The sequence below is a fragment of the Sus scrofa genome, chromosome 5 (genome assembly GCF_054392235.1).
Source record: "Sus scrofa isolate SSC_HxYL_T2T_F1_AM1 chromosome 5, Sscrofa_HxYL_maternal_Yorkshire_Landrace_v2.0, whole genome shotgun sequence".
NCBI classification, from domain to species: Eukaryota; Metazoa; Chordata; class Mammalia; order Artiodactyla; family Suidae; genus Sus; species Sus scrofa.
Genome location: NC_139387.1, coordinates 7,995,252 through 8,008,709, shown reverse-complemented (window position 1 = coordinate 8,008,709; position 13,458 = coordinate 7,995,252). Strand labels below are relative to the sequence as shown.

The 13,458-nt window shown below is 44.8% G+C and overlaps 1 protein-coding gene across 7 annotated transcripts in view; it reads left to right on the top strand.

Annotated features, from left to right (window-relative positions):
* Positions 1–8,970: 8,970 nt before the first annotated feature.
* Positions 8,971–13,458, top strand: part of SGSM3 (small G protein signaling modulator 3) — a 41,670-nt gene continuing 37,182 nt past the window's right edge. For 3 of the 7 annotated variants that reach the window (XM_084955197.1, XM_013988188.3, XM_084955208.1), the window contains exon 1: positions 8,971–9,044. The gene's annotated coding sequence lies outside the window, so the exon portion shown is untranslated. Of the gene's footprint in view, positions 9,246–9,542; positions 9,583–13,458 lie in introns of all 7 variants that reach the window. The other 4 variants (XM_084955198.1, XM_084955205.1, XM_084955199.1 and 1 more) reach the window with 2 other exon arrangements.

Below are 13,458 nucleotides of genomic sequence, written 5' to 3'. Positions count from 1 at the left end.
GTAGGTTTATTCGGTAAAATAACTAAGCTTTCATCTAACCTAAGTAGATTGAAACGATGTGTCCAAAATGAAGAAGAAAAAATTAAGGTAAATGTAAGTAAGTTACCCTTAAATTCAGTATGAACCAGAAATGGTTGCCAGTGAGAGAAAGCAGTTTTGGAGGTACTAATGTTGGTAGGATGCCCAGAGAAGCCACCAGTCTCTATCCCAGACTCTTGGCATTATGTTCAATCTTAGACACTGGAGTCAAGAACAGAGATAAACAGGAGAGCCAGTCTCTAAAGACCTCATCATATGAGAAGTGGTGAAGGGATGTGAGGGCTCTTTATCTTAGAAGAGAATCCCTGTCATTGCCTCAAATACTGCTGTGAGGAGGATGAGCAACTTGATTATCCGTTGCCCCAGGAGACACAGCTGAGACCCATCTGTACCCACTGTTGAGAATCTGAAGCATGTGTGAGCCCAGATGTCGGAACTGCTGAGTTGGCGCTTCTCCCCTCCCTTGCCCCTTCGGGTCACCTAGTTGTCAGGAATGGGAGTGTCGTGGGGAGAAGAGGCTGAATTGCCCCCCACGCTATCCAATCAAGGGTGGTCAGAGGTAAAGAGCTCAACTGATAGGAAAAAAAGACTAGGAGGTGATCCTTAAAACCAAGTTCGAAATTCTGTTCAGTGTGACGAGCAGGCAACCTGGAGCCACATGACATTTGAGTTCTTCCGGAAACTTACTGCTGCATTATTCCTCTCATGAGTATCTTTTTTTTGTCTTTTTAGAGCCGTACTGGTGGCATGTGGAGGTTCCCAGGCTAGGGGTCCAGTCGGAGCTGTAGCTGTTGGCCTATGCCAGAGCCACAGCAACGCCAGATCCGAGCCACATCTACAACCTACACCACAGTCACCGCAACACCAGATCCTTAACCAACTGAGCGGGGCCAGGGATCGAACCCACAACCTCACTCTCATGAGTATCTTAAAGAGATGTTTGGAAAGTATTAGATATACACAAGGAATTAATCCCTGGGCTCTGTTCAAATATGCTGTCTGCTTCTCTAGCACGGGCTACTGAAGAGGAAGCAGCTGCTATCAGTGCATCTGTAATCTGAGAACTTCTGTTACATGCTGGACACACTGGGGATGTCACATACCATGGATTTTAGTTAATAAATTTCCTCGTAGAAAATAAGGAAGTAGATGACAGTCCTGCTCTGACAGTTCTGATCCCTAGGGATCGGTGGTTTGGCTGGTTTCTCTTCCTGGGCTATTTGGGTGGGTTTCTATGGCTTCTTTCCTTGTCCATCTTCTTTTGATTTTTTATTTATATACTTGTGGTACATTCTTTTTTTCTTTTTAAGGCCGCACCTGTGGCATATGGAAGTTCCCAGGCTAGGGTCAAATCGGAGCTGCAGCTGCTCTCCGATACCACGGCTCACAGCAATGCAGGATCCGAGCTGCATCTGTGAACTACGCTGCAATTTACAATGTGGGATCCTTAACCCACTGAGTGAGGCCAGGGATTGAACATTCATTCTCACGGACTTTATGTCAGGTTCTTAACCTGCTGAGCCACGACAGGAATTCCTTGCGATATGTACTTTTTTTTTTTTTTTTGGTCTTTTTGCTATTTCTTTGGGCCACTCCCGTGGGGCACATGGAGGTTCCCAGGCTAGGGGTCGAATCGGAGCTGTAGCCACCGGCCTACACCAGAGCCACAGCAACGCGGGATCCGAACCCTGTCTGCAACCTACACCACAGCTCACGGCAACGCCGGATCGTTAACCCACTGAGCAAGGGCAGGGATCGAACCCACAACCTCATGGTTCCTAGTCGGATTCGTTAACCACTGCGCCACGACAGGAACTCCCCTTTCGATATATACTTAAGTGAAGCTTTGTTATCTTAACATTTTAATTAAAAGCACTTGGTGGGCTGCAGGTTGGCTGAGAGAAACACTCATGGCATCTTGAAGATTAGGTTGAATTCAATTAACCAGTGATGGAGGCTCCTAGGCAGTAATACAGGCTCCAGGATCTGACCATCCAGAAAGCAGGGTCTGGGCAGACTGGGACAACTGGCTTCTGTTCAGCTGCAGTCAGATACCTGGGCACTTAACTACCCTCTTTCCCTGGCTGATGATAGATTTTTTATTTGGTAACCAGGAGAGCCTGATGTCCTTCAGTGGAACCACAAAGATTAGGTGCCTCCAGAATGGTGACCTAAATCCAGGGTCTGACGTGGAGAAAGTGCTCAGAAAATGTCATTTTCCTTTCTGAGCCTAGGAGGGCTCACCAAACTTCCTCTCTTGATGTGGTCAGTCAGGGAGCACGCTGAGAATTGATGCTGCTGCTGGTGGTTTGGCCTGCCTACCATGGATGAGTGCATCCTGAACTTGAACCAACCAGAGACTGCAGAATGAGTCAACATGAAACACAAATAGGGAAAAGTGAAAAGTTTAAAACAAAAAAGGACTGGAAAGCTATATAACGAAATAGTGTGGTTTCTTGGATTATGAGTTTAGGGTGATTTTTTTTCCTCCAGTTTTATTGAGGTGCAGTTGACATATAGCACTGTATAAGTTTAAGGTAAACATAGTGATTTGACTTACAAATATCATGAAATGATTATCACAATAAGGTTAGTGAACGTGTACAAATTAAAGAATTTTTCTTTTTCTTTCTCTCTCTCTCTTTTTTTTTTTTTTTTTTTTTTTTTTGCATTTTAGGGCCACACCTGCAGCAGCATATGGATGTTCCCAGGCTAGGGGTCCAATTGGAGCTACAACTGCTGGCCTGCAACACAGCTCACAGCATCATCAGATCTGAGCCGTGTCTGTGACCTGCAACACAGCTCACAGCAATGCCAGATCCCTTAACCCACTGAGCGAAGCCAGGGATTGAAGCTGCAATCTCATGACCCCTGGTCAGATTTGTTTCCACCTTGCCACAACAGGAATGCCCCAAATTAAAGACATTTAATTTGTTTTCTTCTCTTTTTTAGGGCAGCACCTGTGGCATCTGGAAGTTCCTAGGCCAGGGGTTGAATTGCAGCTGTAGCTGCCAGCCTACACCACAGCCACAGCAACACCAGATCCTTATCCCACTGAGCAAGGCTAGGGATTGAACCCAAATTCTCATGGATACGGGCTGGATTCTTAACCTGCTGAGTACAATAGGAATTCCACAGTTTTTTAACTGAACATTTTTGTCTTGTGATGAGAACCCTTATAATCGCTCTCCTAACAACTTCCGTCCGTAACCTTTAGCAGTGCTCGTTGTCTTTAACCTTTGTGCGTCACATCCCTAGTCCATCTTCATTTTATAACTGGAAGTTTATACCTTTTCATTGCCTTCACCCACGTCCCCTCTCCCCCACTTGTGGTTACCACAAATCTGATCTCTTATTCTGAGTTTTGTTGTTGTTGTTGTTGTTTTGGGGTTTGGGCCACACCCACAGCAGGAAGAAGTTCCTGGGCCTGGAACTGAACTCTTGCCACTACCGTGCTGAATCCTTAACTGCTCAACCACCAGGGAGCACCTCCGTGAGTCTGAAGTATAGTTGTCCTGCAACATTGGCTTAGCTCCTGTTATACAGCCCAGGGATTTGGTTTTTTATGCATTTCCAAGAGATCACCACACTAAGTCTTGTGATGTCACCATGAAGAGATATTCCACATTTATTAACTATATTCCCCACACTCCACCTTTTATACCCACGATTCACTTATTTTGCAACTGGAAGTTTACACTCTTAACTTCCCTCACTTGTTTCTCCTCTCCCCTCTGGCCACCACCTGCTTGTTCTCTGTATCTATGACTCTTTCTACTGTTACATTTGTTCTTTTTATTTTATTTTATTTTATTTTATTTATTTATTTATTTATTTATTTTTTTTGGTCTTTTTGCTATTTCTTGGTCTTGGGCCGCTCCCACGGCATATGGAGATTCCCAGGCTAGGGGTCCAATCGGAGCTGTAGCCACCGGCCTACACCAGAGCCACAGCAACGCGGGATCCGAGCCACGTCTGCAACCTACACCACAGCTCACGGCAACGCCGGATCGTTAACCCACTGAGCAAGGGCAGGGACCGAACCCGCAACCTCTTGGTTCCTAGTCGGATTCGTTAACCACTGTGCCAAGACGGGAACTCCTGTTCTTTTGATTTTAGATTCCACATACAAGTGAAACCATGCAGTATTTGTCTGTTGACTTATTTTACTTAACATAATACCCTCTAGGTCCGTCCACGTTGTTGCAAATGGCAAAATTTCACCCTGAGTAATATTCCAGTGTGTATCTATACCACATCATCTTTATCCATTCATCTATTGACAGGCACTTGGGTTGCTTCCGTATCTTGGCTATTGTAAACAATGCTGCAGTGAACATAGGGGTGCATGTATCTTTTCCAGTTATGAGTGGAATCGCTGGATCGTGTAGTAGTTCATTTTTAATTTTTTGAGGAAACTCCATACTCTTTTCTGTAGGGGCTGTACAGTTTACTTTCTCACCAACGGTGCATGAGATTCCCTTTTCTCCAGTTCTTGCCAATACTTGTTATTGATCCTTTTGCCTGTACCTGTCCCAGTTTTCCCAACACTGTTTATTGAAGAGGCTATCTTTTCCCCATTATACATTCTTGCCCCTCTGTTGTATGCTAATTGTCTGTAAGAGACGGGTTCATTTCTGTGCTCTCTATTCCGTTCCATTGGTTTTGGTTGGTTTTGTGTCAGTACTATACTGTTTGATGACTGTAGTTTTGTATTGTAGTTTGAAATCAGAGAACATGATACCTCCAGCTTAGTTCTTCTCAAGACTGTTTTGGCTATTTGGGATCTTTGTTTCCATAAATATTTTCTTTTCTTCTTTTTTTGGCCACCCCATGGCATATGGAGTTCCTGGGCCAGGGATCAGATCCAAATTGCAGTTGCAACTTATGCTGCAGCTGAGGCAATGCTGAATCTTTAACTTACTGTGCTGGGCCAGGGAATAAACCTGGGTCCCAGGGCTCCAGAGACACTGCCAATCCTGTTGTGCCACAGTGGGAACTCCCATACAAATTTTAGAATTATTTATTCTAGTTCTGTGATAAATGCTACTGATATTTTGATAGGGATTGCTCTGAATCTGTAGATTCCCTTGGGTAGTATGGTCATTTTAACAATATTAATTCTTTGTTTTTTCTTTTTAGGGCCACACCTGTGGCATATGGAAGTTCCCAGGCCAGGGGTCGAACTGGAGCTATAGCCACTGACCTATGCCACAGCCACAGAAAAGCAAGATCCGAGCTGTGTCTGCAGCCTACCCCACAGCTCACAGCAATGCCAGATCCTTAACCCCCTGAGCGAGGCCAGGGATGGAACCCACATCCTCATGGATCCTAGTCAGGTTCATTAGCGCTGAGCCACAACAGGAACTCCCTTAATAATATTTAATTCTAATCCATGAACACAGTGTATCTTTTATTTGTGTTGTCTTCAGTTTTTTTCATCAGAGTCATAGGTTTGTAAGTACAGGTCTTTTACCTCCTTAGTTATATTTTTTTCCTAGATATTTTTTTTGATTTTATGTATTTTTTCAAGTTTTTATTTAAATTTTGCAAAGGTTTTAGATTTACAGAAGAATTACATATATTGAACAGAGACTTCCCATATATGCCATACTTGTTTCCCCTTTTATTAATATCTTCTGTACCATTTCACAGTTAATGAACAAATTTTGATACATCTTTAAATACAGTCTTTAGTTTTTAGCTAATGACATTTTTCTACTCCAGGATTTCATCTTGAACAGAAATTATGTTTAGTCATTATAACATTTAAAAAATACTAAAATTCACATTTATTATTTATGATGTATGTTCTTCATCAGGTACATAGTCTAATGGACACAAAATTTAGCTCATACATTTATCTAATTCTAGGAGTTCCCACTGTGGCACAGTGGGTTTAGGGTCTGGCATTGTCTCTGTAGCAGCTCGGGTCACTCCTGAGGTGCGGCTTCAAACCCCTGCCTGGCAGAGTAGGTTAAGGATCTGGCATGGCCATAGCTGCGGCTCAGATTCGATCCCTAGCTGAGAACATCCATATGCCACAGGTGCCGCAGGAAAATAAACAGATTCAGCTAATTCTGAATGGAACTGGAAGTAAAAGCAAAATTTGGTTTTTCAATTCTGGATCTGGTGTGACCTTCTCTTTACTTCATTAAGGACTGTGTACTGTACGGAGAAATTATCAGAAGCCATATTTCTGGAGGGGGAAATGGTATGGGTTGTAATTGGCCTTCACGAAAAGTCCAAACTCAAGAAAGAACTGAGCTAGGTTTCTGGCCCAGATTTCAACATGAGCACTTCAGAGGATGAGATGATCAGTAGATGACTACCTGGAAAGAAGGTCAAATGAGAAATGCATTTTTGGGGAGTTCCTACTGTGGCTCAGCAGGTTAAGAACCTGACATATTATCCGTGAGGATGCATGTTTGATCCCTGGCCTCACTCAGTGGGTTAAGGATCCAACATTGCCGTAAACTGCGGCACAGTCACAGATGTGGCTTGGATCCAGTGTTACTGTGGCTGTGATGTAGGCCGGCAGCTGCAGCTCTGATTCAACTCATAGCCTAGGAACTTGTACAAGCCACAGGTGCGACCCTAAAAAAAAAAAAAAAAAAAAAAAAAAAATACGTTTGGGGGTGGAATAAAACATGAAGCTGACCTCTATATCTTCTCATATATAAGCTCCTTTGGCCTTAGAAAAGCCATGTTTGAGCTGCCTTTATTTTCTGATGCCTTATTTTGTACTGCAAGTTCTGTTATACTTATGGCAGTATTGGGCCTTCCTCATCTCAAGGGACCAGAAATTGTGGCTAGGTGACATCCCAGCCCAGGCTGGAGTGGAAGGAGGACCTTGATTGGATACTTGAGAGCTACTACAGACCCCCTTGTCCTTAATCTCCGCAGATTTCTTAGAAAGTAACAACTACTATCAAATAGTGTTTTCAAGTGGCCACAAGTGAAATTGGGAGAAAGACAAGCCACAAATGCTTCAGGCAAGTTTCCATTCCAAATGATGTGCGGCTCTAGGGCACTGACAGGCAGGAAAGTGTTATACCTCTGCCATAGATTTAAGCTTAATCAAGTTGTCATGAGAGGAATTCCCTTGGGGTGCAGTGAGTTAAGGATCCGGTCTCCTCATTGTTGTGGCTCCTGTGTCGCAGCTGTGGCATGGGTTCCATCCCTGGCCCAGGAACTTCTGCATGCCACAAGTGTGGCCAAAAAAAATTTTTTTTAAGTTATAATTAGGACAGTGGCACTTATGTAAGTATATACTAACTACAGTTGACAATTGAACAACGTGGGGGTTAGGGACACTGATCTGTGTGGCTGAAAATCCATGTATGACTATAGAGTTGACCCTCCCTGTCTACAGTTCTTCAACAATTTATTCTCATTATTTTGACAAGTTTCTCTAAATTTTGTTTTGTATGTTTTTCGTCTTTTTTTTTTTTTTTTTTTTTTCTGCCTGGTGGCATACGGAGTTTCCGGGCCAGGGATCAGATCCAAGCTGCAAGTGTGACTGCACCAGATCCTTTAACCCACTGTACTGGGCTGGAGATGGAACCTATATCTGGCACTACAGAGACACCGCCGATCCCACTGCACCACAGTGGGAACTCCTAAAATTCTAATGATAAAATTCACCCTGTTGGAGTTCCCGTCATGGCTCAGTGGTTAACAAATATGACTAGGAACCATGAGGTTGCAGGTTTGATCCCTGGCCTCGCTCAGTGGGTTAAGGATCCAGCGTTGTGGTGAGCTGTGGTGTAGGTCGCAGATGTGGCTCAGTTCCCGCATTGCTGTGGCTCTGACATAGGCCGTTGGCTACAGCTCTGATTCGACCCCTAGCCTGGGAACCTCCATATGCTGTGGGTGCAGCCCTAGAAAAGACAAAAAAGGAAAAAAAAATCACCCTGCTTTTGCCACAGAGTTATGAATAACATGAAAGTGTTTTGTAAAGTGAGCATAATACAATGAGGTCAAGGTTAAGAATGCCTTGTGTTTTGTAGGCTTTACCTATGGTTCCCATTAATTCACTGCATCATAACCACGTTGGAACACATTAGGAACATGAGCTTAGGTTATAAGCAGCTCCAAAACTAAATGTAGTGTGTCTTTTCAGAGTAGTGTGAAAGTTCTAGAAGAATATTCCGGTAATCCTAGTGTAGTTTTCGGTGATCTTTCAAAACTTTTTAAAACTAGAGCCTGATGTCGACTGGGATCTGAATATAAAATGGTGATGGGTCCCACCACCTTCGCAGGATGTTCATTCTTACTGTAACATTTTCTCACAGCATCTACTTCTCGCAACAAGCCTAAATTCACATTCTCATTTTAAGGGCGAGCTAGATGTTCGCTGGTTTGATTGATTGAATTGCAGGCCTCTGACTACACCCACTCACTGCATTATGCCCGAAGAGTGAATTTCTTCGGTATGACCTCAACCAATTTGTCCTAATTTGTGGCTCCTTCCAAAGCTTGTGAGTTGTCTAAGAGCGGATCAGGCTGGTCTAGGACTAGTTTGTACACCGGTAAAGAAGGCACTTAAATATTTAGCAAATTAATGTCAAGTAAACCCATCCTTCCTGGAGCCCTGCTGTGTCTTTTCCCCACCATGACCACTGGTCCACCCCATATTCCCCAACTCCTCGGGGTGCAGTGCAGACGAGAGGCCAAGTGGGCATCACTCGGCCGAAACTGGGCTTCGAAAGTCGCCTGTTACTCCCTGCCCCTCACTCACTGGTGGACCCGGGCTCAGCTTCGGAAAGAAGCTGGTGTGCTGGGTTCAGAGGCGCGCAAACCCCCGCCGCCTCCGGCCCGCGGACCCGAAAGACCACAGCCCCCGGCATGCCCCGCGGCTGCTCCGCTCCGCCCGGCCCCGCGCGCGTGCGCGATGGGGCCACCGAGCGCTGACAGGGGCGGAGCTGCGAACCCAAGCAGGGTTGGCACCTTCGTGGCGGCGACGCGCGGCGGCGCGGCAGCTGGACATCCCCCGCGGGCAGGTGAGTGCGGAGCGAGAGGTTGGCCGAGACGCGCTGGGTTTGCGGGCCCGGCGCCCACACGTGCCCCTCCGGTGGGGACGCAGCGGGCTGCGGACAGACCGGCTGACCCACGGACTGGCGGACGCCTGACGCGCCGAGGGGCCCGAGGAGCAGGGAGGCACCGCCGCCGGCCAACAGGGCCTTGCTCGTGCTGCGCAGGGGGTGGGGGTCCGGGCCAGCGGCGGCCAGGCGCGGGCTCCCGAGGTCCCCTGTGGGGGACAGGCGGCGGGGCGCAGGCGGCGCTCGGACCCGGTGCCCCCTCATCCCGCTCGGGCGGGGGTGGCCTCCGGGGACGAGACCCTCAGCTGGCCGGGCGGGAGGTGGGGACCCCCGGCTCCCGAGCATAAGTGTCCCGGGGGCTCGAGCCCCCATATGTCCCGCTCCCGCAGCTGGGAGCAGTTTAGAGACACCGCATCTGAAGCCGGGGACCCTTTTGTTTTGTTTTTTGTTTTTTTAAAGGACATCTGCCTAATACTAACAGCAGCAAAGTCTTCCTCAGGTTTGACTAACTTTACGTTGGAGATTCGGGTCTGGGGTCGAAACACAGGCTCAGCTTCAGGCCAGACTCGGAACACGCTGTAGAACATTGAGGAAATTGAGGCCAGTGTGCTTATGATTGGAATTTTGAACGTTACTCTCATACATAGTTTAATGATCTAAGATGTTTTGCATTTTGAGGCGGGTCGGGGGGGAGATGATTTAAAGTTTCTTTTCAGGGATGAGTGGCTGTATCGCATCGAGTTTTCCAGTCTTGGGCTGCATTTTTGATCTGTGGTGGTTGACTGGCTGTTTTGTGTTTGCTTTTTGGTGAGACATTTAGGGGTGTCTAGAATATTCTTTACCTTTCTTTAATTATACTTTCTTGGTAAATTCAAGTTCCTAATGAGACTCTGTTTCACAAAAACTGAGTTTTCAACCTCATGTTTATTTGTAGCTTTTGTGATTGTGATTAGGTTTGTGGATACACATGTATTTCCTTCTAATTTTCCTCATCTCTTTTCCTTATCTTCCAGTTCTCTCTGAACTCTAAACAACAGAGTTATAGCTTGTTTTACATGTTTGTTTCTGTTCTCCATAATTAGTTGGTAATTGATTCTAATAAAAGCTGACATCTTTCCTGTCTTTTGATAATAATCCCAGTTGCCTGTAGCCTTATCATCATTAACTGTTACACTAGCCAGGGTTGAGCCCTCTTCTCTATCCCATTTTAAGGATGGAGGTGTGTGATCTGGGAGAAAGGGCTGGGTGTGAGCTGTTTCTCTTGACCTCATATAGGTAACAGGTGAACACAGCCCATGAGCATTCACTTTAAAAGGCTGGGAACGAAAATTGTTTAAATACTACTCTTGTGAATTTGGCAACTTGTTGGGTTGTCAGAAAAGTTGGTGAGGTAGAGAAGTACCTCACAGAAGTGAACCTAACGTCAGGGGGAAATACTGAGAAAGGAAGTCGGGAATCATCACTTTTATCATACTGCCATCTTCCCCTGCCCGGAGTGGAGGCTGGGAACACCTTGCTGGTTCAGAAATTTAAACAGTGTTCTGTGTGTTCGTGTTTTCGATTTCTCTCTTCCTGGTTCTCAATGAACGTTTTGGCAGGAGCTCAAACGCTGGCTCATTTGAGGATTTAACATCAGTTTCATCTGCTTATTCTCCAGATTGTCTCTGTTCTTTAGCTAGTGACATCAGTAATTTTCCACAGCAGCCATTCATGAGCTCATGCAGACATTCACAAAGAACGTAGAATAGCACAGAGGGTGGCACACCCAGGAGAAATAAGGATCCTGTTTCTTTGCCATCACATGGTACACGTCGAGTGGTACAGGAAATCTGGACTGAAGCACAGACTGTGTGGGAGGGATTAGAACACCGGAGTCCAGGCTTCCACATACAGGAATAATCACTGGTACCATTTATTGAATGTCTTCTGTCTGCCACGTGCTGTAATCGTCCCATGAGGTGCGGGTGTTGGCATTGTCATTTATACATGTGTAAGTTGAAGTACAGAGGTTAAGTGATTTGTCTACACACACAGTGACTGGGCCAGAATTCAAATTCAGGTCTCTCTGATCCTGACACCCCTGCTCTTTCTACTGCATTTTACTGTCCTACCAACAAATATGTTCAAGTCTTTTCTCATCTTAAAAAAAAGCAAGACTTTCCTGTGACCACATTTCTTCTTCAAACTGTTGTCATTTCCCATCAGTTTCCTTTCTGGAATTACTCTTATAAGCAAACTCTATGCCCTTTTCCTCCTTAGTTCATTGCAGTCTGGCCAACAACCTCAACTCTGTTGAAATTGGGTGCTCTCATGCACTCCTCTTGGCCATTTATTGAATACGTACTGTACGTACCATCTTCTAAACTCACAAAGAGGATGAGGTGTGCTTCTTGCCCTGAGGGAGTTTAGGGACTAATGAGGGAGAACAGTTTTCATACAAGTCAGTATGTGGTAACTCCTCAAGCAGGCTTGCCCTTGTGAGTCAGGGAGGAACACTTCCCTCAGAAAGTGACACAGGACTGCCACCAGAGAGAAACCCTAAATTGTTCCAGACAGAGACGTCAGGACTGTATGCTTCGGAGAAGTTGCATCTGGCCAGTGAGAGATGATGAACCGTTGAAATACACAGTGTAGGCTTTAGAGCTTGATCGACCTGGGGACTGAGCTTTAACGTCTTCATAATACCTACCTACAACATCATCTCCATGAAAGCAGTACCTCCGTACTGTTTTCTTTCTTTTTTTTCCCCACACCCAAGGCATATGGAGTTCCCAGGCCAGGGATCAAACCCTCCCCACAACAGTGATCCAAACTTATGCGAAGACAATGCCAAATCCTTAACCCACTGCGCCATAGGGGAACTCTGGACCTGTGTCGTTTTCACCACCTTACCTCTCTCTCCAAGAACAGTGATCACTAGATGTTTGCAGAATGAATACCCCAGAGGCTCTCGCCGTCAGCACGTAGGAGGGCTGGTACTCCCAGCACCACCATATGACTGAAGTAATGAGGCTGACCTTCAGTGTGGTTGATGAACTGATTTTGAAGACGTGGTTGTTGGAATAGTACACTTATAATCACCTCCCCTTTTGAACCTTTACGCTTGTTAATTTACGCTCACAATTCATAAATGAGAGAGACATTCACCTCTTTTCCATAGGCACAGTTAACTATTAACTGTGCTTTCACTTCTAATATTATGCCTCTTTTCTAGCTATAAACATATTTCTCCTTTTTCTAAGTGTTTATGATGTAGGTTTTGTACATATTTCTTTTTCTCAGATAATCATATGAATTGTTTTGGAAGTTAATTTCTTTGGAGTCATTAAATGCATTTTTTATAATGATTTTTATTTTTTCCATTATGGCTGGTTTACAGTGTTCTGTCAATTTTCTGCTGCACAGCAAGGTGACCCAGTCACACATACATGTATACATTCTTTTTTCTCACATTATCATGCTCCATCACAAGTGACCAGACATAGTTCCCAGTGCTATACAGCAGGATCCCATTGCTTATCCATTCCAAAGGCTATAGTTTGCATCTGTTAACCCCAAATTCCCAGTCCCTCCCCCTCTCCCTTGTCAACCACAAGTCTGTTCTCCATGTGCATGATTTTCTTTTCTGTGGAAAGGTTCATTTGTGCCCTATATTAGATTCCAGATGTAAGTAATATCATATGGTATTTGGCTTTCTCTTTCTGACTTACATCACTTAGTATGAGAGTCTCTAGTTCCACACATGTTGCTGCAAATGGCATTATTTTGTTCTTTTTTATGGCTGAATAGTATTCCATTGTGTATATAGACCACATCTTCCTAATCCAATCGTCTGTCGATGGACATTTGGGTTGTTTCCAGGTCTTGGCTATTGTGAATAGTGCTGCGGTGAACATGCGGGTGCATGTGTCTTTTTCAAGGAAAGTTTTGTCCGGGTATATGCCCAAGAGTGGGATTGCTGGGTCATATGGTAGTTCTATGTATAGTTTTCCAAGGTACCTCCGTACTGTTTTCCATAGTGGTTGTACCAATTTACATTCCCATCAACAGTGTATGGGGTTCCCTTTTCTCCACACCCTCTCCAGCATTTGTTATTTGTGGACTTATTAATGATGGCCATTCTGACTGGTGTGAGGTGGTACCTCATAGTAGTTTTGATTTGCATTTCTCTGATAATCAGAGCATTTTTTCATGTGCTTGTTGGCCATCTGTATATCATCTTTGGAGAAATGTCTATTCAGGTCTTTTGCCTATTTTTCATTTGGGTTGTTGGCTTTTTTGCTGTTGAGTTGTATAAGTTGTTTGTATATTTTAGAGATGAAGCCCTTGTCAGTTGCATCATTTAAAACTATTTTATCCCATTCTGTAAGTTGTT